The 25,951-nt window shown below is 38.3% G+C and overlaps 2 long non-coding RNA genes across 3 annotated transcripts; one reads left to right on the forward strand and one right to left on the reverse strand.

Moving 5' to 3' along the window:
- Window positions 1-9,335: 9,335 nt before the first annotated feature.
- On the reverse strand, window positions 9,336-15,409 carry LOC125585356. Of its 2 annotated transcripts, XR_007322279.1 has the most exons (3): window positions 13,165-15,396; window positions 12,763-13,086; window positions 9,336-10,981 (listed from the first exon to the last, which is right to left on the reverse strand). It is a non-coding gene; the product is annotated as an uncharacterized LOC125585356 (long non-coding RNA). The 2 variants fall into 2 exon arrangements; XR_007322278.1 differs by lacking the exon at window positions 9,336-10,981 and having other exon boundaries at window positions 12,628-13,086; window positions 13,165-15,409.
- A 7,412-nt stretch (window positions 15,410-22,821) lies between these two features.
- Window positions 22,822-24,636, forward strand: LOC111207426. Its single transcript, XR_002659633.2, has 2 exons — window positions 22,822-23,850; window positions 24,328-24,636. It is a non-coding gene; the product is annotated as an uncharacterized LOC111207426 (long non-coding RNA).
- Window positions 24,637-25,951: the final 1,315 nt, after the last annotated feature.

Below are 25,951 nucleotides of genomic sequence, written 5' to 3' on the forward strand. Positions count from 1 at the left end.
TTCCAACTGATTGAAAGCTGCTGTTTACTTGCTTTAGAAACCTGTTAGATTGATTGAAACCACTCATCTTATTGATTGCATTTAGCTTAATTGAAAACCTGAATTCTCTTTGATTCAAAACTCTTAGAAATGGATTGACATCTTAATTACTATGATGATTTGATTATTGGACCCTTGAAAAGTCCATTTCAGACTCTGAACAGGTTTGTGAGATCGAAGAATTACAGATTTATAAAGCTTTATAAAAGTTGCAGAGCTGGCTTCTTAACACCATCTTCTCTCTCATCTTTTCAGACATCTCTTATACTAAAACAATCGTATATCTCTCCTAAGACTTGCAGAGTTGAAGAGGTTAGTTGGAAATCTAAGTGAGTTTGGCTGCAATATTTTTTTTTTACAAAAGAGAAGAGTGCGATGTGGAGAAACCTTGATGTTCTCAGATTATTTTTGAAAATGACAACTTTTTGTTGAGAACAAGAAATTATCTCTAATGTTCAGATGAGAGAGCCTTATATAGTCCTTTCAACTCATAGTCTTGCTCTTTCTATGAAATGACCTGTTATTCTGCGGCTAAGTAATTGAGACTACTCATTTTTACTACATTTTGTTTCTTGTAATAGAAATCAAGCTTGGTTAGGTTGACGTTGAATGGTCTAGATTGTGTGCCAATATTCATGTGACCAAATGGATTACATGAAGGGAAACTTATACGGAAGAGAGAACAAGAAGGGAAATAACACATTGTATCCAGAATTCAAGTAAAGAAACATGTCTTTTAGATGTTTTCAGTGTCTAAATTATGAAGGTAAGTAAGGAGTCCATATAAAATGATTAAAATACAGACAAAAGATATACTTTATAAAGCCATGAACAAACAAATTGTTTACATACTCTTTATGAAAAGTTTACAGATTCTTTATAAATAATTTATATACCCTTATATATGGTTTATAAAATTTATGTATTGTTTTTATAAACATTTATATATGATTTATAAACCCTTATTAATTATTTACATACTCTTATAAATCCTTATAAACTATTTTACATACTCTTATAATGTGTTTTATAAACCTTTATAAATGGTTTATAGACTCTTACAAATAATTTGTAAACCTTTTTAAAAGGTTTACAAATTATAAAGTTCATAAATTGTTTTTAGTAAATTTTATAAATGATTTATAAACTCTTATTAATTATTTATATATCCTTATAAACCCTTATAAACTATTTTACAAACTCTTATAAATTGGTTTTATAAGTCTTTATAAATTATTGTAGACTCTTATAAATGATTTAAGAGACTTTTTAATTGGTTCTGAAACCTATGAACCTTATAAATTGAATACATAACCCATATAAATTGTTTATAAACTTTCATTATAAATGGTTTATAGACTTTATTAATTGATTTATAAACCTTTATAAATGGTTTAGAGACCCTTACAAATAATTTATAAACCTTTATAAATAGCTTATAAACTTTAGAGATTGTTTTATAAACTTTTATAAATGATTTATAAACTCTTATTTGCTTTTAAGCTTTATTTTCTCTTCATTTTTATCTTCTTTCATGTGTTATTGCTCTATATCATATGCTGCAAAAAGTAAATCCACAAATCCTTGTTCCCATATAACTTTTCTTCATTTTATATCCTTGTTGAACTAATTGTACAACACTGTCAAAATCCATGTCATCAAGATCATGATGTGTTGGGGTCACCAAATGTTTGTATTCCTCAGAGAATCCAAACACAGTATTAACCACAAGATGTAACAAAGAATAAACAACATATTATAAGTCTCTACAAATCTCTAATTTATAAATTTATAAACCCCAGTAAAACTACATTTATAATCTTTTATAAAAGGCTTCACATTATTGACCAAGACACCGATTGAAAAATCACTTTTGGATTGTCTAGTGGTTGTGTTCCAGCTTCATAAATCCTCGGAGGTAATCACGAAGATGTGCAAAATTCATTGATATCTAACTGCAAGACAAAATAAAAAGATGATGTTAACTTTTAATCATGGTCTAAATATACCTTATCCAAGCATAATGTTCATGTATTTCGGTAACAGTCTTACAAATAACACAACACAAGACTTCTTGAGTTCACACGTTTATATGTTGTTCTATAGACATATACGATGAACTCTTGTTTAAGAACTTCTTTTATAAAACCTTGTAAATCGTTGAGTTGTATTATCAACAATTTCTTAAAATCCAGATTTATAAGGGATTATAATTCCTTAATATGCAGTGTACTATCGGAAAATCTCTCTTTTAGCCGGAACTATTCAAATGATAAATCCGAATCAACCGTATCCTATTTTTGGATAAACAGAAGGAAGAAAATCCTAAAATTACTTGAAACCCAGATTTATAAAGGATTTTAAGTTGTCAAAATCTCAATGTTCACTATCGAAACTATTTCTCTTAAATGGACATGTTCAAAAGAGAAGCTAAAGCAACAATGATATGAACTTAAAAAAATGATGATATGAATTTCTAATCATGGCTTAAAGATACCTTATCCAAGCATAGTGTTAGTGTATTTTGACAACAGACTTACAAATAATATAGGATAACACAACACAAGACTTCTTGAGTTCACATATTTATATGTTTTTCTATAGACATATACCATGGTATAAAATCTTGTTAAATTGTTGAGTTGTATTATCAACAATATCCTAAAACTCAGATTTATAAGGGGTTATAATTTCTTAATATGCAGTGTTCACTATCGAGAAATCTCTCTCTTAGCCGGAACCATTCAGATGACAAGTCCAAATTAACCGTATTCTATTTTTGGATAACAGAATTTACTTGAAACCTAGATTTATAAATGGTTTTAAGTTTTCAAAACTCAATATTGTTCACTATCAAAATTGTTTCTCTTATATTGACATGTTCAAATGAGAAGTCTAAAGCAATCTTGTTTGATTTTTTGATAAGAGAACAAAATCAAAAAAATACTCGAGACAAACAAAAGAATGCATTAATTAGAGACATACGAGTTGTGTATCTTGAACAGGACTCAACATTTTGAAGGTTTTGAATCGTGATTCTCTGTAATCCGTTTTCGTCGCCGGCTGCGTGAGAGAGAGACGGCGGATCTGAACGGAGACAACGGATCTGGACGGAGACGGTGGATCTTGACGGTAACTCTGAGAGAAGATGGATCTCGAAAACAGAGAGGAATAATCCATGATTGAGGAGAAGATAAGGTAAGGCACTACAAGAAAACGTGCCCATAACAACGAACATTTACGACGAAAATATTTCGTCGTAAATTTACATGGTCTTTACAACGAAATTACGAGGAATCTAACTTTCGTCGTAAACGCCATGTAAATTTACGACGAACTGATTTCGTCGTAAACTCCATGTAAGTTTACGACGAATGTACGTGGAATGAGAAATACGTCGTAATCATTACATCGACATTACAGCGAAGCATGTTACCGTTATATTTAGGTGAAAACGTGTATTCAATGGGCTTTAACTTACCTAATTTCGTCGTAAAGTCGTTGTAAATAATATGTTAAAACCATGTAAAATCCATGTAAAATATTCCTTGTAAAATCGTTGTTATATTTCAACTACCCAACTCGAAAATTTCTCTATATATATGTCATTTCCCACAACCCTCTTCCTCACAACACACAAACGGGAGAAAAAAAAATCCGAAAAAAAAAATCAGAAAAAAAAAAGATTTCAAAAAAAATCTAAGAAAAAATGGCCGGTGGCGGTAGTATTTACGAGTTACGGAGTTGGATGTATTTGCACAAAGATTCCGACGGGAGGGTGACGAACGCATTTCTGAGCGGGCTAGAGACATTCATGCACCAGGCGGGCTGTACACCGATCACACAGGAAAGCGGTAAGATGTTCTGCCCCTGTCGGAAATGCAAGAATTCAAAATTTGCACGTAGTGAAACTGTATGGAAGCATTTAGTAAACAGAGAATTTACACCACAGTACTACATTTGGTATCAACATGGAGAGGGTTATGGGGGAAATGAAGCTAGTAGTAGTAATAATAATTTTGAGGATGATCATCATAGTGAAGAACCGAATCATTTGCATAATGAATATAATTATCATCAAGATCATGAGCAGATGGTAGATCATGATAGGGTTCAAGATATGATTAGTGATGCATTTTTAGAAAGAACTACAACAATAGCTGATGGAACTGGAAATGTAGAAGAACCTAATTTGGATGCAAAAAGGTTTTATGAAATGCTAGATGCTGCAAATCAACCAATCTACACTGGTTGTAGAGAAGGTCTCTCTAAATTGTCTCTAGCAGCTAGGATGATGAATATTAAAATGGATCATAATTTACCTGAGAATTGCATGGATGCATGGGCGGAGTTGTTTAAAGAGTATTTGCCAGAAGACAACGTGTCTGCTGAATCTTATTATGAGATTCAGAAATTGGTTTATAGTCTTGAGTTGCCTTCGGAGATGATTGATGTTTGCATCGACAACTGCATGATCTACTGGAAAGAAGATGACAAGTTAGAAGAGTGTCGATTCTGCAAAAAACCACGATTCAAACCGCAAGGCCGTGGGAGGAATATGGTACCGTACCAAAGGATGTGGTACCTACCAATTACAGACAGATTGAAAAGATTATATCAATCTGAGAGGACTGCTGCATCGATGAGGTGGCATGCGGAACATGTCCAGAGAGATGGTGAGGTTGCACATCCATCAGACGCAAGAGCGTGGAAACATTTCAACAAGGTACACGCAGATTTTGCTACAAATATTCGGAATGTCTATCTTGGGTTATGCACCGATGGATTTAGTCCATTTGGAATGTCTGGTAGACAATATTCTTTGTGGCCAGTCATTCTTACGCCGTACAATTTACCGCCGGATATGTGCATGGAACAAGAATTTCTATTTTTGACCATATTAATCCCTGGGCCGAAGCATCCAAAACGGTCTCTTGATGTTTTTCTTCAACCGTTGATAGAAGAGCTAAAGGAATTGTGGTCAGAAGGGGTGAGGACGTACGATTGTTCCTTGAAAAACAATTTTACGATGCGAGCAGTTCTGCTATGGACGATAAGTGATTTCCCTGCTTATGGGATGTTGTCTGGCTGGACAACACATGGAAGATTATCTTGTCCATATTGTCTTGGATAGACAGATGCTTTTCAACTGGAGAATGGTAGGAAGAGTTGTTGGTTTGACTGTCATCGTCGCTTTCTTCCACTTGCCCATCCGTACAGAAGAAATAAGACATTGTTTTGGCACAAAAAAATTGTCAGAGACGGTCCTCCTCCATATCTCACCGGCCAGCAGATCGAAGCAGACATTGATTATTACGGAGCTCAGGAAACAGTTAAAGTTGGAGGAAATTGGCATGTTCCTGGAAATATGCCTGATGGATATGGTGTGTCTCACAATTGGCATAAGAAGAGTATATTTTGGGAGCTACCCTATTGAAAGGATCTTCTTTTACGCCACAATCTGGATGTCATGCATATTGAGAAGAACTTTTTTGAGAACATCATGAATACATTATTTAACGTCCCTGGGAAGACAAAAGATAACAAAAAGTCAAGGATGGACTTACCTGATATTTGCTCAAGAAGTGAGTTACATATCAAGAGCAATGGAAACGTTCATGTTCCCATCTTCCGGTTGTCATCAGAAGCCAAAACAACCTTGTTTGACTGGGTTGCATCAGAAGTTAAGTTTCCTGATGGTTATGTTTCAAATCTGTCAAGATGTGTTGAACGAGGTCAAAAGTTCTCCGGAATGAAGAGTCATAATTGTCATGTGTTTATGCAACGACTACTTCCATTTGCTTTTGCCGAGCTCCTTCCAGCAAATGTCCATGAAGCACTTGCAGGTAATTATAAAACGTTAATATATATACATATGTTATGAAATGTTATTAATTTGATTACTTTTGCAATATACAGCCATCAGCGCTTTTTCAGAGATCTCAGCACACGTACGTTCAAGGAAGGAGTCATCGAACAACTTCATCATAACATTCCGATCATATTGTGCAACCTGGAGAAGATATTTCCTCCTTCATTTTTTGACGTCATGGAGCATCTAGTTGTCCACCTACCGTATGAAGCATTGCTTCGTGGACCTGTTCACAACGGATGGATGTATCCGTATGAGCGACAGATGAAACATTTGAAGGGGAAAGCAAGAAATCTTGCAAAGGTGGAAGGTTCAATAGTTGCGGGAAGTTTGACAGCCGAAACATCTAACTTCACATCATACTACTTTGCTCCAACTGTTCGTACGAGGAAAAGAGTTCCTAGAAGATATGATGATGGTGGAGTACCGACATCATATCCAATTGATGGTGTTCCTGACATTTTCTGCGAAATTGCACGGTTTGGTGGTAAAACGAAAGAAGTATGGTGGTCATGTGAAGAGGATAAACATAGTGCCCACACTTATATTCTGCTCAACTGCGAGGATGTTGTGACCCGTTACTTTGAAAGGTAAATATTTTTGTGAATGTTAATTATATGAATTGCAGTTAATTATGTATGACTTGATTATTTGTTTAATTTGCAACATGTTTGTATCTCAAGTTGAAGAAGCAATAACAGGAATATCTGCAACTGATGTGGACACACGTAAAGATAAGAACTTTGTCAAGTGGTTAAAATCACAGGTACGTAATATATCTCATACATTGATTAATTAAGTAAGTGTTTTGATACTTCAATATTAATTAAGAATAACTGCTTTTGGCAGATTGATTATGACGATCCTTATTATCCCGTTTGGTTTCACGAATTGGTTCAAGGTCCAGTTGCAAAGGTCACCACATCACCTATGTATTTCACACGAGGATTTACCTTTCACACATACGAGTATGGGAGACATCGGGCAACGAGTAACTACGGAATATGTGTGAAAGGTGAAACGGACTTTTACGGGATCTTGCAGGAGATTATTGAAGTGGAATTTCCGGGGTTATTGAAGCTAAAATGCGTCCTCTTCAAATGTGAATGGTTCGATCCTGTTGTGAACCGAGGGATTCGGTATAACAAATTTGGTGTTGTGGATGTCAATTTTGGGAGAAGATACAACAAATTTGAGCCTTTCATCTTAGCTTCACAAGCCGAGCAAGTAAGCTTCCTTCCTTATCCTCGGCTTCGAACTTCCGGGATAAACTGGTTAGTTGCTATCAAAATTACACCTCGTGGACGCATTGTCGCTGGAGAAGAACCGCCCTTGCAAGAAGAAGACGCTATCAATGAAGTTGAGGTACCAGAACAACCAACTGATGAAATCCTTTTGATCGACCCGCAAAACTTTCAATATGAAGATATTCCCGAAGATGCGACAGATGAAGCACGTGAAGACGAGTTCGAGAGAAGCGACGATGATGATTGTAATGATAGTGATGAGAACGAAAACGATTTAGAGTGATGTAATATTGATGAGAACGAAAACGATTTAGAGTGATGTAATATATGTCTCTGATGTTGTATTTCTCTATTGTAACGTATGTTTAAAGAAATATTGTTTTTTTACCATCCTAATGTATGTGTAACAAATGTTGTTTTATATAATATGTATTTGTGTTAATTTTAAAAAAATTATTTGGAGTTTTAGGGTTTTAGAGTTTAAGTTGGAGAAAGAGCACAAAGTAGTAGAGAAGAAGAGACTTTGGGGTTTAGGGATTTCATTCTCGGTGTTTAGGGTTAAGCGTTGTAAAATCATCGTAAACCGATGTTTCCACGTAATTTCGTCGTAAATGGAAAAACGCGGGCCTGGTAACTTCGTCGTAAACGTGGACCTTGTAAATTCGTCGTAAACCGATGTTTCGACGTAATTTCGTCGTAAATCGAAAAACGCGGGCCTGGTAACTTCGTCGTAAATGAAAAAACGCGGGCCTGGTAACTTCGTCGTAATGTTACGTCGCGTTTACGATGAAACATTTTTTATATATTGGGACGCCGAGACGAGGCTGCCTCGTCCATTCCTCCTAAACTCCTCTCCTCTCCCTAAGGTACATTCTCTTCCCTCTTTTTTTTTTTTAAGTTAGTTTAGGTTATTAATTAGTTAGGTAATTAGTTTAGGTGATTATTTAGATAATTAGTTTAGGTGATTAGTTAGATGACGGAATCCTATAGTTTAGGTGATTAGTTAGGTAACGGAATAATTTTTTAATTATGTCGTCATAATTGATTAAATTTATTTAAATTTTTTTTAGATGGCTCCTAGACGGAAACCAGCAGTACCTACTTATGCCCAGTTGTTTGGCGATGGCTCCGGTACATCTTCTTCTGGTCCATCGTCTTCCGATGCAGTTCCAGACTCTCAGACTTCTCAGAGAGTTTTTTCGAGTCCTCCGATGGATTACCAGTCACATTGTCCACCCAAGAGGTCGACAGAATCTTCGAAGAGGTAACTTAAAATTTTAGTTTACATTATTTTAAATATTTTAACATAATTAACTATATTAATATATGTTTTGATTTTATTGGTGGCTCCTAAAAAGAAGGGACGGATAGTCGGTATAGGCTCTGTTAACGAAGTTGCAAGGACAACTTCGTCATACACTTCGAGACGGGATGAAGAGACTGCTCAGATGAAGGCTCAAATGGATAGCCAGCAGGTTCGTTTAGACTCTCTTGAGGATTTACTAGACGTGATGGCCGTGGGAAACCCGGTTATGCAGAGAATGTTGAGTGAGAGACGAGCCGCTCTTGGAATGCCACCACGAGATCCCCAAGAGTCCGATCCAACCCGTCAACAGCCGAGCAACCCCACCAACTACTTCGACAATATGTAGTTTTTTTTTTCTGTTTGTATTATGAATTTAAATATTATTGTATGACTTTTTAAAAATATGTTTTCCAATTTCATATTTTGTCTTAAAATTTAAATTATTTTAAATTCTGAATATTAAATATAAATTAAAATATATTATATATTAATTAATAATAATATAATAAGAAACGATGTAAACTCCTCGTAAACATTACATGGAGTTTACATCGAATGTTTACGAGTGATTAACATCGAAATATTTACGAGGATTTTACATCGAAATGTTTACGAGTGATTTACAACGAAAGTATTTACGTGTGCTTTACATCGAAACAATTACGTGGGTTTTACGACGAAGTCTTACGTGGCGTTTACGACGAATCCTTTCCCTGCGCTTTACGAGGAATATATTTCGTCGTAAATGTAACGAGTCGTTTACGACGAAACCTCCGTTACGACGGACGTTTAACAACGAAACGTCTTTCGACGTTAATTCGTCGTAACACCCCGTTTACGACGAATTTACAACGAATACTGCCCTAATAAAAAATATGTTTTTTTGTAGTGAGGGTACTATTGTTTTTTGTTCATTAATGAAAGTTGTATTTATGGAAATGTTCCTAAATTGGTGGTAAAGTTGAATAGTGGTATCAAACAAAGTGTAAAAATAAAATTTCTCCTTATTTTTTCTACTGTCTATATATGTTTACTAAATATTTTTTTGTGGGTTTTGTATTCTTTCCGTATATGCATTTATTTATTTTTCTTACACATTAAAATTAGCCGGCAACAATAAAAAAATCCAAATGACGGCTATAGTAAATTATTTATTTTGTTTGAAAACTGAATCAATGTAAAAATTAACAGAATTTGATAAGATAATAATATAAATGGTACATTAATAATTATATAAATATCTGTGTATATAATTAAAATAATGGATCAACATATAATCTTAGTACAGTTTGTTTTATAATTTTAATACTTATTTATATTTTTTTTTTTGAGCAAATTTCTAATTTTATTTATTTGCATAAAAATCTTAGTCTTGTTTGGTTGTTTGCTGTCATTCGTTTCGAATACAAAACTGGAAACAAAGTATACTAGTCTACTTTAATATGTTTCGGATAGATCTAGAATATTCGTTTCATTCAAGGCGTTTTATCCGTTGAAAGTTGAGAGCAAGCGAAAGTGAATAAGTGCATGCATCTTCATTTACAGCACGTGTCTATTAACTTTTGTTTTTGTCAACGTGTCTATTAACTTTGTCATGACTTAGTCATCAGTCGCATATATTATTTTTTTTGTAACACCATCGGTCGCATATATAGAAGTGAAAAAGTATACTTTTTTTTTCATCTATTTTTATTTATAAAAAAGCCCAAGCCCAAAGGGCGAAACCCAAACATACAAAACAAGGTTCTAAAACCCAACCATAAAAAACTAACCCAAACCAAAGATAAAAAAGCTCAGGAAAACAAAAGTGAGGTCCAAACTAGAAACTCCCTTTCCCACCACGTGTGGGAGCACACAAGAACGAGAAGACACGTGTGTAAGGATTGAACACGTCCCCTTCCCCACCGACTTGACAACGCCGCCGGAACCGCTAAACGTCTCTCCTCCGGAATCACACCGGAAACTTGAGACTCACCGTCTTTACCGACAAACCATTCTTCACCAAAGGCAACCACTTCACCGGATTCAACCGGGATCTATCCAAGCCACTGAAACCACCTCCAACGACTGTATTGGAAGTTTAATGGAATCAGCTTCTTCAATTGATACACCTGAGCGTCGGAGAACTTCAATCAAAAACGGAATCGAGATCTCATCCAAACTCAGGCCCACAATCACCATAATGAACCCGTCACACTCCTCAATCACTCCCGAGGAAACCAAACGACACCAACCCGATCATCCAATACTTTAGCCGGCGACCAGCACCGAAGACAAACAGAAACGGCTCGGGATAGAGCTCGCACCACCGTCAGCGTTTCATCGCCGGAAAGAACGCCGGATAGTTCCGCCAAAGGGGCGCAAACCACCAGAAGCAAAGCCGGCTACACACCGTCAAGAGGACCGCCGTGTACCAGAGTCGATACTCACTGTTCGAGAGGAAACCACCGCGCCTCTCGATCTCTCAAAAATTCTCGGAAAGAGAGAAAAGAGAGAGACTACCATTCCCTTTTTCCCCTTCCAACAAGTTATCGTAAGTGAAAAAGTATACTTAAAACGAAACAAATCTGAAGAAAATAAATAAATAAATGAAACATGATAGTATATGCAAAAGAGGGCGGCCTGAAGTGTTCCGTAAGCAACAAATTCTGAATCACTAGTTTGTTGTTCTTCTATCGTCAATCAATCCTATTGTTTATTGTTAAAGCATCTCTAACCACTCTTATTTGTTTTTTCTAACAGACTTTTTTCTATAAAAAATTAAGGTAAAAAAATATTTGCGACCTGATTAATTAAAGTTAGCGAGATAACATTTCCTCCTCTCACTGAATTTTTTTTTTCTGGAGAATGGGCTCTTACTGATTTTTTTGGATAGAAGTCAAAAAAGTATTTCTTCAATTTGCAAATACTTCATACGAATTTCAGTTTAAGCTAAAGAAGTAAAAGCAAGAAAAAACACACGGGGCTAAGGTCAAAAATGTTACCTTTAAAATATAAGCTTTTGAGGTTTGACCAACGATACCTAAACATGACTCTAAGATTGATTACAATCTTTCTCCTTGGTTCACAATTGCTTTACTGATCTGGATCAGTAGAGATTATGTAGATTAGGTACGCGCAATTTGTAGATATATTATTTTATAGTTTGTGATCTTTCTTTTTTTGCTTAAAGCACATTTTTGATATGGTATATATATATTTTTTTTTGCTAAAAATTGATATGGTATATTCCGAAGGAATCGCATATTTGTACCCATTTTGGGAATTGTAGGCATATCCGTAAAATTGTAATTTTCTACAAAGTATTTCATCTGGTTGACTCAGAAGATCGATTCTTTAGTAGTTCCTCGTTCACAAATTGGTTTACTATTTGGACCTCTAGGGATTGTAAACCAGGACCGAGATTATGAGATATCCAAACCTAAGAATATCAGACTTTTTGGAACTATGGACCATTTTGTGCATCAAGCACTGCCTTGGACTTCAAAAGCAATAACTACTTTTTGTAAGTTACACGTTTGTAGCCAAAGTATATAATAACTGTTAATATTTAAGAAAAATGGGAAAATTTTATGTTTACCACTTTCATTGTATAATTTTTCAATTTTACCATTACTAAAAATACATTTTCAAAAATACATTTTCAAAAACACATTATTCAGTGGCAAAAGACTCTTATAACCTTGTTCTCTATATATATAATAAATCATTATTTAAATAAATATAAAATAAAATACAAAATTAAAAAATATATTTTTTATGTTTTCGAATTTTTTTTTTTTCAAATTCGAACTTTTTTAGAATAGTTTGTTTTTTAAAAAAAATTCGATTTTTTTTCTTTTTTAAAAAATTTATTTTTGAAAATCAAAAATTATGTTTGAAACTATTTTTTTTATTTTTTTAAAATATTTTTAAGTATTTATTTATATATTTATTAGAATCCTAAATTTCACATTCCAAAAACCTTACCCCACTCACCCCTCTCTGAATCCTAAGTTTAGATTTTAGTTAACCCTAGGGGTATAAGTATTTTTTAAATTTTATTAAAAGTGAGACTAAAAGTGGTTAGTGTAAACATGAAAAATGATACTATGAATATGGTATTTGTAGCAATTTCCCAAGAATATAATATATGTTTAGAAGTATCATGTAAAACATAGGTATCAAACAAACTAACACACATTAATATCATGTGAATTACAAGTAACAACGGTTAATATTTAAGAATATATAAGTATATATTTGTTAAACGGAAGGAGTAAAGTTTGATCAAAGAATAGCGTGGGAGGATAGCATACCAGTCAAACATGCTCTGCAATATGCAGCAGTTCAGGGTCCACTCAAGGGTCTTTGTCAATACAAGGTGGTGATGTTGCGTCCCATGTGGAGCAGATTTGACTACAGGAGCAGCACCAGGGATCCAATGGGAGATCGGGAAAGAAAGCAAACCTTTGTTGACCATTCTGATCAAGTAGTTTTCTTTCCGCATAAGGTGCATAACAATATCATGAGCTGAAAGATCCTTCACCATGCAAAGGCGCTGTGAGCTTTGTAACTGAACAACCTTTTCAAGGACTGTTTCCCATGGCATAGTCAGGATTTCGTTGTCTGTGACATGGAGACTACAAATTCACAAACACTCAATAAGAAAATAGATTATGGTCTACAAAGTGTGTTTGTTCTAACTATTTATAACTTACCTGTTGTAGTAAAAGTGCCGGGAGTCCAAAGTATCCTTCAACTGGGCGAAGAACCTTAGAAGCAGAAGAGCCAGTAGACAGAGAAGAGAGCCAAATATCCAACGATGATAGCCATTGTGAGCGTGAAAGGGGACAAAGGATGCTCATGGATAACCTCTTTGACAAGATCGCATGGCTTAGTCCCAGATTCAACAACATCCATTCCACATTTTGCATTCTTAAGACCACGCTAATACCACTGTTATAGTACCAGAGACACATGATAAAGCCAAGGCTTAGAAGCTCAACAGCCCACTTTACTATAATACACCAGAGGCCTTTGTCTATGTAGTAGCTGTAGAGCCTCTCGAAGAAGAGATCCAAATCAGAAATGGGCTGAACAGTTAAGCTCTCTCCGTTAAAAAGTCCGGACGGGTTCTCTCTGCCGGGACTTGGTACTTCACCGCAGTTAGATAGCTCAATCGCAGTTAGATAGCTCAATCACTTGCCATTTTAAAAAGTTGAATACGTTTGGAGCCTTTTACCCTGTACTCATCATTTGTAAAGACTGCCGATTGATCAACAAAGCCAGTCCATTACCTGTTTTACCACGTAAGGGTATTAAGAGCGAAGTGCCTCACGAGAATGCAGCTACAAATCCTGCCTCAAACAATAAAGCATCATGACAGATAAAAAATGTACCCACTGTTGGAGCTAGAATCAGATAAAATGAAAATAAATGAAGCACAAAGGCAGATCAGATACTTAGAACCAGACATACAGACCAGACCAAGATAGGGAACTTGTGAGTTGTGGCATTTTTAATTACTGTCTACCATGATTCTAGATATAAAGTACCCACCTAACCTTTTCCTACTAAGATTACTATTCACCAATTAAAACATTTCCTTTATTATTCAACACATAGCATTCTCGCACTGGCAGTGATACAGCCTCAGAATCACACCTTAGCTTATCTCACAAGAAATCAAAACCTACGGCTTAAATGGATTGAAGATCGCCACTCAAAGATGTGAAGGCTTTGAGATAAGATCATGAACCAGAATCTAAATGAATCACACACAAAGATAAAGGTTCCACACTTGCATCCTAAGAAAGAATCTCACATAACTTAGAAATAACAAGAACAAACATAAAAGCTCTCAAGAGAAAATATCACTTTCTATTCAATACTCAAGTCTATCTTTGCAATGAAATGAGAGGAGCTTTATATATAGCTCTTGGACAAGATCAAAGACATAATGAAAGGCGGATTTTTAGGACAAATCGTAATTAAGAGAGAATCAAATGGCTGGTCAAAAGGGCTGTTCTCAAGGGATTGAAATCTGCTTATTAAGGAGATGTTGACCACGCCTTTAATACCTTTGATCCACATCTTTATTAGCTGATAAAGAGGCTTAAGTGGTGGCCTTTGTTTGGAGACATCCTGCTGAATAAAACGAACCATGAGTTTGATGTCGTCTAGGTTCATCCGAGTCCAAACATGGAAAGTCTTGTCTACTTTATGAGCAGTGGATTTGATGCCCGCATCAGGCAGGATCTATAGATAATGCAGCACATGCTTAGCAATATGAGAAAGCACTCAAACACAGAGTAGAGAGTAATCTATACTCAACCGAGAGAGGCCGAAACAAGGTTTAAGCACATAAACAATACTCCTTGATCAAACCCAATTCCCTTACACCAAACGAAGAAGAGTGATTCAATCAGGAGCCACACAAAATTGAAACGGCCAAACCCAATACCTAATAGGATATACAACGAACTAATAAAGTTTCCAACTTTATCTGATAAGTAGAAACAAAAAGATCAAAACTTTACCAGCGACCCACAAAAGGAAACGGCGCAGAGAGAGACGTGAAAAGCGAAGGTTCAGCTATGAGAACAAAACTTACTCACAACTTGTTGTTCAAGGGCGGTGGAAATACGATGAAAAGAGAAGAGAGAATTGATCGATGGAGAAGAAGAAGAAGAAGAAGAATGGAATTGGGTTTGCGTGGAGGAAGAAATGAGTGAATAAAATATTGATTTTTTATGCTTGGACGACTTGTTTTCGATTTTGGGCTTTCCTCTTCTTCGTTCGCTTGCCGATTGTGGGAACCGAAATTCGCACTGTCGATTTTCATTTAAATAAGGAAACTAGGAAAACTCTAATTTCTCACAGGTCCCAAATCTCTGCGAGAGCCAACGACAAGTGACCAAATATATGCGGAAATCATGAAAAGATAACAAACGAGTTTAGAGAAAACAGTAGATCTTATTTCGAGTCCGCGTAAGAGCGTTGCGATCATTACAAGAGATCATAAAAGCTTTGGCCGCAAAGACTGTCAGCAAGTTACTTAGTTCTAGCGGCCTAAAAGCTCAAACCTATTTAAGTCGCAGCTCGGTAACAAAAAACAAAAAAGATACATAAAAGGTTTTTGATTGATTTCGGACTGAACCTTGTTAAAGGCTGCCTACGTACCCCTTTCGAGGATCAAACCGAACGTAGTTCAATTGATAGAGCTGGACAAGAGACCGAACTGCCTGGGCGAGTTCGTCTAGTAATTGAGTACCAGTCATAGAAACCTAACTTGTCGAGAATAAAGCCTAAAGTTTCTAAGTGCAGAGAATTCCGAGTCTAAAAAGTCCTCCCCCATGCTCCTCGCCTAGGACTTCTTATATACTAGCTCCAAGGTCGGTTTACGCTTTTACTCTTCTGCCCTTAAGCCGTCATAGCATAAAATGGAGATATTCCATTTTTCCCGATCTTCACAATTATCTTCAAAACTTCCATATTTATCCGCGGAAACTTGACATTTATCCTTCCTTGTGGGCCAAGTGTAAACCATGCTGTGGTTTACGGGCTTTTGGTTAGGAAATCGTAGGATGAGCCTCGAGTCGTGTTTTAGGTACCTTTGGGCCGTCTTCCGACTCGACACGTTTACTACGAATTTTCCGCGGTTTCTAATCCGCGAAGTTTGATCGATGAGTTAGAATAGCGGAAAACATGGACTTAGCTTGCTACGGTCTTCGGGAGATAGCATTCGAAGGTTTGACGAGAATTCATGGATTGGTGTCGTATCGATGTTCGGAAGGGTTCAATCGCTACACAGCGACCGAACTTTGGCTCGAGCCCGATCGCTACGTAGCGACCGAGCGGGAAGAGCGATGGTCGCTACGTAGCGATCGAGCGGGACGAACGCTCAGTCGAGCTCGGTCCCTACGTAGCGACCAAGCGGGACGAACGCTCGGTCGCTACGTAGCGATCGAGCTTTGGCTCGAGCTCGGTCGCTCCGTAGCGATCGAGCTTTGGCTCGAGCTCGGTTGCTATGTAGCGACCGAGCGGGACGAGCGCTCGGTCGCTACGTAGCGACCGAGCTTGGCTGAGCTCGATCGCTACGTAGCGACCGAGCGAGACGGACGCTCGGTCGCTACGTAGCGACCGAGCTTGGCTCGGGCTCAGTCGCTACGTAGCGACCAAGCGAGACGAACGCTCGGTCGCTACGTAGCGACCGAGCGGGATGAGCGCTCGGTCGCTACGTAGCGACCGAGCTTTGGTTCGAGCTCGGTCGCTACGTAGCGACCGAGCTTTGGCTCGAGCTTGGTCGCTACGTAGCGACCGAGTGGGTCGGACGTTCGGTCGCTATGCAGCGGCCGATATCGGCCCGGACTTGGTTGCTACGTAGCGACCAGACGGCGTGTATGCGCAGTAATTACGCAACGACCGAGCCTGGTTTGTTTGGTTTGAATCTTCAAGGATACTTCTTCGTAAAAACTTCGTATTGGTTATATTTTACGAAAGCTGTATCCTTCTTTTTACTATCTCTTTCGGAAATACGATCTCCGAGGATTTTCGGATGGTAATTCCGTCGTAACCATTTTTGATCCCAACAGTTAGCCCCCCAGCCCGTTAGGATCATGCATCGTAGGATCCTAGCGTGCGGTTAGGCATGTTTGGCAAGTTAGGCGTGATGGATGGAATTAATATCCGAAAGTCCGAACTTGAATAATAAATCCTCATGCCTATAAGAAGGGAGGTAACTTGTTTTCTAATTTTTTCACTTTCTTTGTCTTTCTCTAAGATCTTTCTTAAGAAAAAACTTTCTTCCTTTCTCCCCACCCTTTTTCTCTATTTTTCGCAAGAGAAGTATAAAGATGTCGAGCAAGAAAAAGGTTGCAAAAAAAGGGTCTTCATCCGTGAGTGCTTACGAAGAGTTCTTTGTTCCGAAGATGGAGTTCGTGCCTCACTCGGTACATCTCGCCGAGAACGAGGCATGGTGGGTTGCTCATTATGGTTCCCAATCCCCGAAATCCTCGTCCGAGTATTGGACCGTTTCGAGGTTGCGATAAGATTGGGGCTGCGCCTTATGACGGCTGCCTACGTACCCTTGTTGAAGGGATCAAGCCTTTCGTAGTTCTTCTTGGAGTTAAGGTTCTTATAACTAGTTTTCCAGTAGGAACTTTATGGTCTACTTTTTATGTAGCGGTTATAAGGCGTGTTGCTGCCGATGGCATTTTGTATGGGTGTAGAGGGAAGACTACGAGTTGTCATCTCGTAATCTAACTCTGTGTGAATTGCCATATCCATAATCTGTTTCGAGAGTTTTCCGCAGTGTGTAAACTTGCGGGATTTTCTGAAGACGTTCGAATATTGGCAAAGAGACAAATTTTGGGATCTCGTATCAGGGTGTTTGATACTATGCCTAGATATGTTAGAGACCAGTGCGCTGGGTTTAAGGCAAGACCTAGGTTTACTTTCGGTTTAAGGATTGTGCGGTGACTGGCCGGCTATCGTTTTTCCTGTTGCGATTTCTTCCTGATTCGTATCGATTTAAAGTCCGCGATAGGTTCTCGGCTTATACGACTTGTTTGATACGAATCGAGCATCTCTCCGGAGACCGGAAGTGCTGGACCAAAATTTCGGATTTCTTTTATAGCGCTATTACCCTTGTGTCGGATGTAAGAGAGTCATCTTCGTGAGATGGCTATGTCTGTTTAGGATGTTGAGAGTTTGTTGTGATCAGCAACAAACTTAATGGTAAAAAAATACCGTTTCGAGTCTTCGCGAAGAATATTTTTTGAGAAGATGTTAGTGCGTATGACTGTCTGGTCTTCCAAGAAAGTGTTTTTATCGAGGAAGGAAATTTCGTCGAAGAACGAATCTTCAGGCGTCTGCGACGTCTCGCGATGCTGAAGATTTGTTATTCTTTCGTATGCCGCGTTTCGTGCTAGAAATGTTCGCGGGCTTGAAGATGTTGCGTGGTGTTGCAAAGGTTTTGTCTTAACCCTGCTTTGCAGGAACACTTCGATTTGTTTGCAGAAATTTGCAGCCAAAACTTATGTTCTTGTTTGGATGTCAAGTAGTTTAATTCATGCTAGAGCAGTTCGGAAATAGAGTGAATTGTGAGAATGTAAAACTTAGTCGATTTTCGACATGTTTACATTGTCCGTCGAATGTTTTGGCTTGGCGTGAAGGTTGTATTCAGCCGCATATCGAAGGACGTAGTTGATCAATAATTAGGCCATGACACTTTCGTGCTATCAATAAGGTCGAGTTGGTTCGGATTGCCCATAAAGGGGATGCCGTAACCTAGCTCGTCATCGAAGTGAAGCGTGATAGGACAAGGGCCAAGTAGCGTTTGTCGAGATTGATATGCCAAGTATGTCCATGGTCGTAAGGAAACGTTTTTCCGTTTTTATGTTTGATTTATACGATGAAAGTTTCGTATAATCTTTCCTTTGTTCGTATGGAAGTTGTTTCTTTTTTATCCGAGGGAGACAAAGCCTAAGAAGCTCGATGCAAAGCCCGTGCGGAGTCAGTCGCGGGGTGGTTTCATCCCTTCGAAGGGATGATCGTCAATTCGGGTCGATTAAAGACCGCGACTAATTGATGATGAGTTGGAATATGTTGGTTTTACGAAAATTTCTAGGAACGAGCCGGTTTTAAGACGACGTTCGTGTCTCTAGTTTCTTCTTTCTTTAGGAAGTGAGATGAGTGTGCTTGAAAGCGTGGCGATCGTTTCTCGGTTGTACGAGAGATTGGATCTGTTTGCGAGTTTTGCCTGAACAGTTAGAGAACAATAGATCGAGATAGAAAAATTGCCTACGACTTAGCTTGCTAGACTATCCACCTAAATTCTAAGTTCCCTAGGGTTTTCGGCAGTTTCCAAGACGTTTTCATTTCCTTTCCTACGAGAAATTTGGAGTCTAATAAAATTTTCAAATCAGAAATACCTTAGTCTCGTCGATGATTTGGGGCTGCCTCTTCTTCGTTATTCTCGTGTCTTCTGACTTATTCTCGTACGAATCGATTTTGACGAAATACCAACGAGAATTTTGGAGTGAAAAAGGGATTTCAACATCCGAGTTTATGTTCTCGTTTCTTCGTACTGCTGGTTTTCCTTAACTTAATAGGTGTGCTTTGTATATCGTTGAAAAATCCATCTGATGTTTATCATTAGATGTTTTTGACTCAACGAGGCAGAAGTTTATAAAACCGGATTGCGTTTAGAGAGTTCAAATTTCTCGTATAGTTTAGGCAACTTTGGCGTTTAAGTCGACCGTTGCCGTTTTAGACGATCGATTCGATCTTATACGAAAAACAAGTCTTTGCGGTTTTTATCGTAAAATCGAGACGAAACAAAAATCTGCGCGATGGAGACTTGAGAGAGAAGCTCGAGGAGTGGTCCAGCTCGCCATTGGGCGAGCTGTGTGAGCTCTCTCAGCTCGCCACACGGCGAGCTGATGCGGACAGTCTCGATTCGTCGAGCTGACTTGTTTTCGTCGTAAAATCTCAACGGAAATTCCAATTGAGACGAAACGAAAAGATGTACGATCAATACTGGAGAGAGAAGCTCGAGGGGTGATCCAGGTTGCCATAGGGCGAGCTGAATGAGCCCTCTCAGCTCGCCACACGGCGAGCTGATGCGGACAGTCTCGATTCGTCGCCTGACTTGTTTTCGTCGTAAAATCTCAACGGAAAGTCCGATCGAGACGAAACGAAAAGCTGTACAATCGAGACTGGAGAGAGAAGCTCGAGGGGTGATCCAGGTCGCCATAGGGCGAGCTGAATGAGCCCTCTCAGCTTGCCACACGGCAAGCTGATGCGGACAGTCTCGATTCGTCGAGCTGACTTGTTTTCGTCGTAAAATCTCAACGGAAAGTCCGATCGAGACGAAACGAAAAGCTGTACGATCGAGACTGGAGAGAGAAGCTCGAGGGGTGATCCAGGTCGCCATAGTGCGAGCTGAATGAGCCCTCTCAGCTCGCCACACGGCGAGCTGATGCGGACAGTCTTGATTCGTCGAGCCAACTTGTTTTCATCGTAAAATCTCAACGGAAAGTTCGATTAAGACGAAACGAAAAGCAGTACGATCGAGACTGGAGAGAGAAGCTCGAGGGGTGATCTAGGTCGCCATAGGGCGAGCTGAATGAGCCTCTCAGCTCGCCACACGGCTAGCTGATGCGGACAGTCTTGATTCGTCGAGCCAACTTGTTTTCGTCCTAAAATCTCAACGGAAAGTTCGATTAAGACGAAACAAAAAGCTGTACGATCGAGGATTCAAAGGAGAAAGTAAAGGAGGACCCCTTTGAGGCCTGACGGGTCGCTATAGCGAGTGAGGATGTCATCTCGGTCGCTATAGCGAGTGAAAGGGAGCCGAGACGAGTTCCACTTGTTTTCGTCGTAAAATCTCAACGGAAACTCCGATTGAGACGAAACGAAAAGCGTTTCGATGAGGATTCAAAAGAGAACGCAAAGGAGAACCTCTCGGAGGCCTTACAGGTCGCTACGTAGCGACTGACGGTCTGACAGGTTGCTACGTAGCGAGTGGAAGCAAGCCAAGAAGAGTCCTACTTGTTTTCGTCGTAAAATCTCAACGGAAACTCCGATTGAGATGAAACGAAAAGCGTTTCGATGAGGATTCAAAAGAGAACCCAAAGGAGGACCTTTCTGAAACTTTACAGGTCTCTACGTAGCGAGTGGAGAGTTGGCTTGAGCTCGGTCGCTACGTAGCGACCGAGCGGTGTGCGTGCTCGGTCGCTACGTAGCGACCGAGCAGTGTGCGTGCTCGGTCGCTACATAGCGACCGAGCAGCGTGTGCGTGCTCGGTCGCTAAGTAGCGACCGAGCAGTGTGTATGCTCGGTCCCTACGTAGCGACCGAGCCGTGTGCGTGCTCGGTCACCACGTAGCGACCGAGCAGTGTGCGTGCTCGGTCGCTACGTAGCGACTGAGCTGTGTAATCGTTTTGTTGTGTTTCCTTTTTCTGCGATTAACGTAGGGGTTTTTAGCGGTTTTTTTGGGAGAACAAGTTTTATCCTTCCGAAATGTTTTCGGAAAACGTGTTTTGGTAAAACCCTTACGCATCGAGATTTTTTTTGTTCGGTAATGAGCCAAACTTACGGGGTTTTGATAAGATTTATCGTTTCCCTTCGTGTTTACTGGGTCAAATCGCGAGCTTGTTTTAGTGCTCTTCCTGTGGCGGAAGGTCGCGACTAAGTTTTCGATTTTGTTGAAAACCACAGCGTTTGCGTAAGCGTTGGCCATAGGAGCAGTCAGTGCTGCGAGTTTGTCTTTCATATATCCAGACATCGTTTTGATCAAGCGTTTTGTGGCCATGAGTAAGAGTAATCCGTTACCCCCCCCCCTCCTTCTAGCGCCAAACTGTGGGAACCGAAATTCGCACTGTCGATTTCCGTTTAAATAAGGAAACTAGGAAAACCCTAATTTCCCAGAGGTCCCGGATCTCTGCGAGAGCCAACGACAAGTGACCAAATATATGCAGAAATCATGAAAAGATAACAAACGAGTTTAGAGAAAACAGTAGATCTTATTTCGAGTCCGCGTAAAAGCGTTGCGATCATTACAAGATATCATAAAAGCTTTGGCCGCAAAGACTGTCAGCGAGTTACTTAGTTCTAGCGGCCTAAAAGCTCAAACCTAGTTGAGTCGCAGCTCGATAACAAAAAACAAAAAAGATACATAAAAGGTTTTTGATTGATTTCGGACTGAACCTTGTTAAAGGCTGCCTACGTACCCCTTTCGAGGATCACGCCGAACGTAGTTCAATTGATAGAGCTTGACAAGAGACCGAACTGCCTGGGCGAGTTCCTCTAGTAATTGAGTGCCAGTCATAGAAACCTAACTTGTCGAGAATAAAGCCTAAAGTTTCTAAGTGCAGAGAATTCCGAGTCTAAAAATTCCTCCCCCATGCTCCTCGCCTAGGACTTCTTATATACTAGCTCCAAGGTCGGTTTACACTTTTACTCTTCTACCCTTAAGCCGTCATAGCATAAAATGGAGATATTCCATTTTTCCCGATCTTCACAATTATCTTCAAAACTTCCATATTTATCCGCGGAAACTTGACATTTATCCTTCCTTGTGGGCCAAGCGTAAACCATGCTGTGGTTTACGGGCTTTTGGTTAGGAAATCGTAGGATGGGCCTCGAGTCGTGTTTTAGGTACCTTTGGGCCGTCTTCCGACTCAACACGTTTACTACGAATTTTCCGCGGTTTCTAATCCGCGAAGTTTGATCGATGAGTTAGAATAGCGGAAAACATGGACTGAGCTTGCTACGGTCTTCGGGAGATAGCATTCGAAGGTTTGACGAGAATGCATGGATTGGTGTCGTATCGATGTTCGAAAGGGTTCAATCGCTACACAGCGACCGAACTTTGGCTCGAGCCCAAAGATGTTTATGTCCGGGTAGTCGACTGTCCTCATTCACCGGAAGAACAAGCAGTCCGACCGATCCCCGAGGTGATGTTTGCAGTGGGAGAAGAACCAGTCGGCGTGCGTGTTCTCACGTATCTATCATCCAGAGCCATCAACCGCATCTATAATGCGTTGGAGGAGGAGGAAGTACAGATTATTCGGAGATCTGCGTTTGGAACATGGATTTGTGGTTTGGCATGACAAGGAGAAACCCTGTCTTTGGCAAAAGCAAAGTCTATTGGAAGCAAGGGAAATGTATACCTCAAATAAGAGAGAGAGAGAGAGAGAGAGAAATGTGTTTCATTGTGGGTTTGTGGTGTCAATTGGTGTCATAGTGTCTGATGGAGTCTGATGTAGATTTGGTGTTGTGGTGTTGGTGTTGATGTTGCGTCTGAGAGAGTTGACCATTGCTTAGAGCTCGTGTGACAGAGTTGATCTGTTATAGTATAAGTGTATCTTTTTTTTGTGCAACTTATAAGTGTATCTTGTTAATCTGTTTATTGTCATAATCTTTTTTGTTGTTGACACATTTCTTTCTTATATATCCAACATATGATTTAAGAGAAATTAGGATAGATATACACATTTCGCACCAATATTAAGAAACTACATGATCTCTATTTGTGCACTGTGCAATTTTGATTAATACCATTTTATCCCTACTCACTAATGAAGGTACAAAATCCTATGGAAAGATACGATTTTATTTCAAATGAAAGGAGGAAAATAGTAAAATAAAAAATATAGGAGACACCAAAGAGAGAGATACGATAGAGAAAACAAATGAAAGGAGGAAAGAAAGAAGAAGACGGTAGGCGTGGAGGTGATGGGAGGGGCAGAGGCGACGATATACTGGGAAGCGATGGTAAAAGCCACAGACAGCACAACAACTCGCTTCCAACGGTGATTCCTTCACTTCCTTTACCATCCCCACCTCTGGCAACATGAACCCTAGATAATTGCATCATGTTTCCATCACTGCACCAGGTCTATTTCTTGTCTCCTTCCCGTTTCTCGGCTTAAATGTTATTTGTCAGGAGAAACATGTTTAATAGCAATAACTTGTTTATTAGATGGCAACTTGTATTATAACGGTTACTATTTTTCCTTTCGGATTAACTTTGATGATGTATATGTTGTGTAGATGATGTAGAAATAATAATTTTACAAATTAACCATATGTGAGAACAGTAATAGAAGTTGTAGACTGTAACTGCATAGTTAGATGTTAAGGTTCAAACTGTGACGACATAGTTAGACTGTGACCGCATAGTTAGACATCTATATTGTATGTATATCTAACATGGTTAGACGTTAAAGTTCAGACCTAACATGTACTATACCGTATGTATAACTATATTTATTGTAGTAGACTATAACTTTATTGTTAGACGTCAAGTAGGTTGTTAGATGTAGCAAATAAATGAGTTGGCTTTCCACCATTCATTTATCTCATTCGTGTAGGTTATGGATGCGCTTATGTTCTTCCTGGTGCTGCAAGGGAGGTGGCCACAACGATGTATCAAGATCTGGCTGCTAGTTAACCGAAATTGGATGTCCCATTCTACGGATAGTGTCATATGGGTTACCCCTCTCCGTGTTGGATTTCATTTGTTGAACCATCTTTGTTTTAACTCACCTTTTTGTGTTATATTGTTATATATTAAACATCTATGGTCATCGCTATCTATAACTTCTATTAACGGTCACAAGTACCTTCTTCTACATTGTTATTATAACCACTATTAAATATATTAACAACTTGTTTTGGCACTGTAGATCGTACCACCTATCTATATAAGTTAAAAAAATTCATTTGTGTTGTAGTCATAATGATCCAAGTTATGTTAACTCTTCTGCGTAATAGATAAAAATAATCTTATCCACTAACATTTGTTAGATAGAAGCTATTTTACGTATTAACAAGTTATATCACTAGGTGTTAATAGATTAGTTAAATGCCATTACTAAATATACATGATACGTATACAGTTACCATCAACTTATAGATATAGTTTCAGCAACCAGCCTAATCCGTAGTCTACCATAAAATATTTTTAACCAAATATGACAAAATCCTCTACGGTCTATGACATGGTTCATGAAAGAATATGGGGTGTAAAATCAACCAACAAGAAAATCTATATTTGAACAAGAACCTATCATATCTCTAGATCATATCTCTCAACCATCTATGCATGTACTATAAATGCCAACGTAGCCAAGCAAAAGGATAAAATTGGAAACACAAGAGATGGAGCATTTCACGCACATGGGTATATAGCTAATTTTGATTTCTTATGGGTATATTCACCCAATTATCTCATGATTTAATCAGTATGTTAACTGAATAGCAGAAGAATGTGTATTATATGTTAACTAAATAATAGATATACAAATAGGTAACTAGCAGAACGATTAGCTTTATATAAAATGATTATAAAACATTTATTAAAACAGTTTCAATGGATTAATAAAGTTTCAAAAAGTGTGAAAACATGAAATGGTATACGACTTACCATTGTTGATAAGGTTATGGCACAAGGGTGTGCAAAATATCCGTGAAATTTAATTCAATCAGTTATCCATTTTGATTCTATCAGAAAAAAAAATTGAATATCATTAGCTTTACATAGTAAAACAAAGAATAATATTGAATATCCATTAAGCAGAGAAAACCATAAATACTAATACAAACATATATATGATCTGATTCGTTATATAAATATATATACATGTACATAAAAAATATAAATTATATATGTAAATTATATAATTACTACATTTCTACATGTGTTTTGCAACATTTTTATTCACTAAGCTGATTATTTAGTTATTAAAATATTTAAAGTAGTAAATTATTACTTCGTGATAAGATATTGTGATTTTTTAATTAAATTTTGGTTTTATATTTTTCTAAAATATACTTTTACGGATCAAATCAGATATCTAAAATGTACATTTCTCCATAGATCCGGGCACTGTGAATATATAATGGTAGTGAAAGGGATCAAATTGGAAAGTTGCTAGTAATTGGATAATTTAATATGGAACAAAAATTTATTCTTAAAGTCAAATATTGAAATGG

This window comes from Brassica napus, chromosome C4 (genome assembly GCF_020379485.1).
Source record: "Brassica napus cultivar Da-Ae chromosome C4, Da-Ae, whole genome shotgun sequence".
Classification (NCBI taxonomy): domain Eukaryota; kingdom Viridiplantae; phylum Streptophyta; class Magnoliopsida; order Brassicales; family Brassicaceae; genus Brassica; species Brassica napus.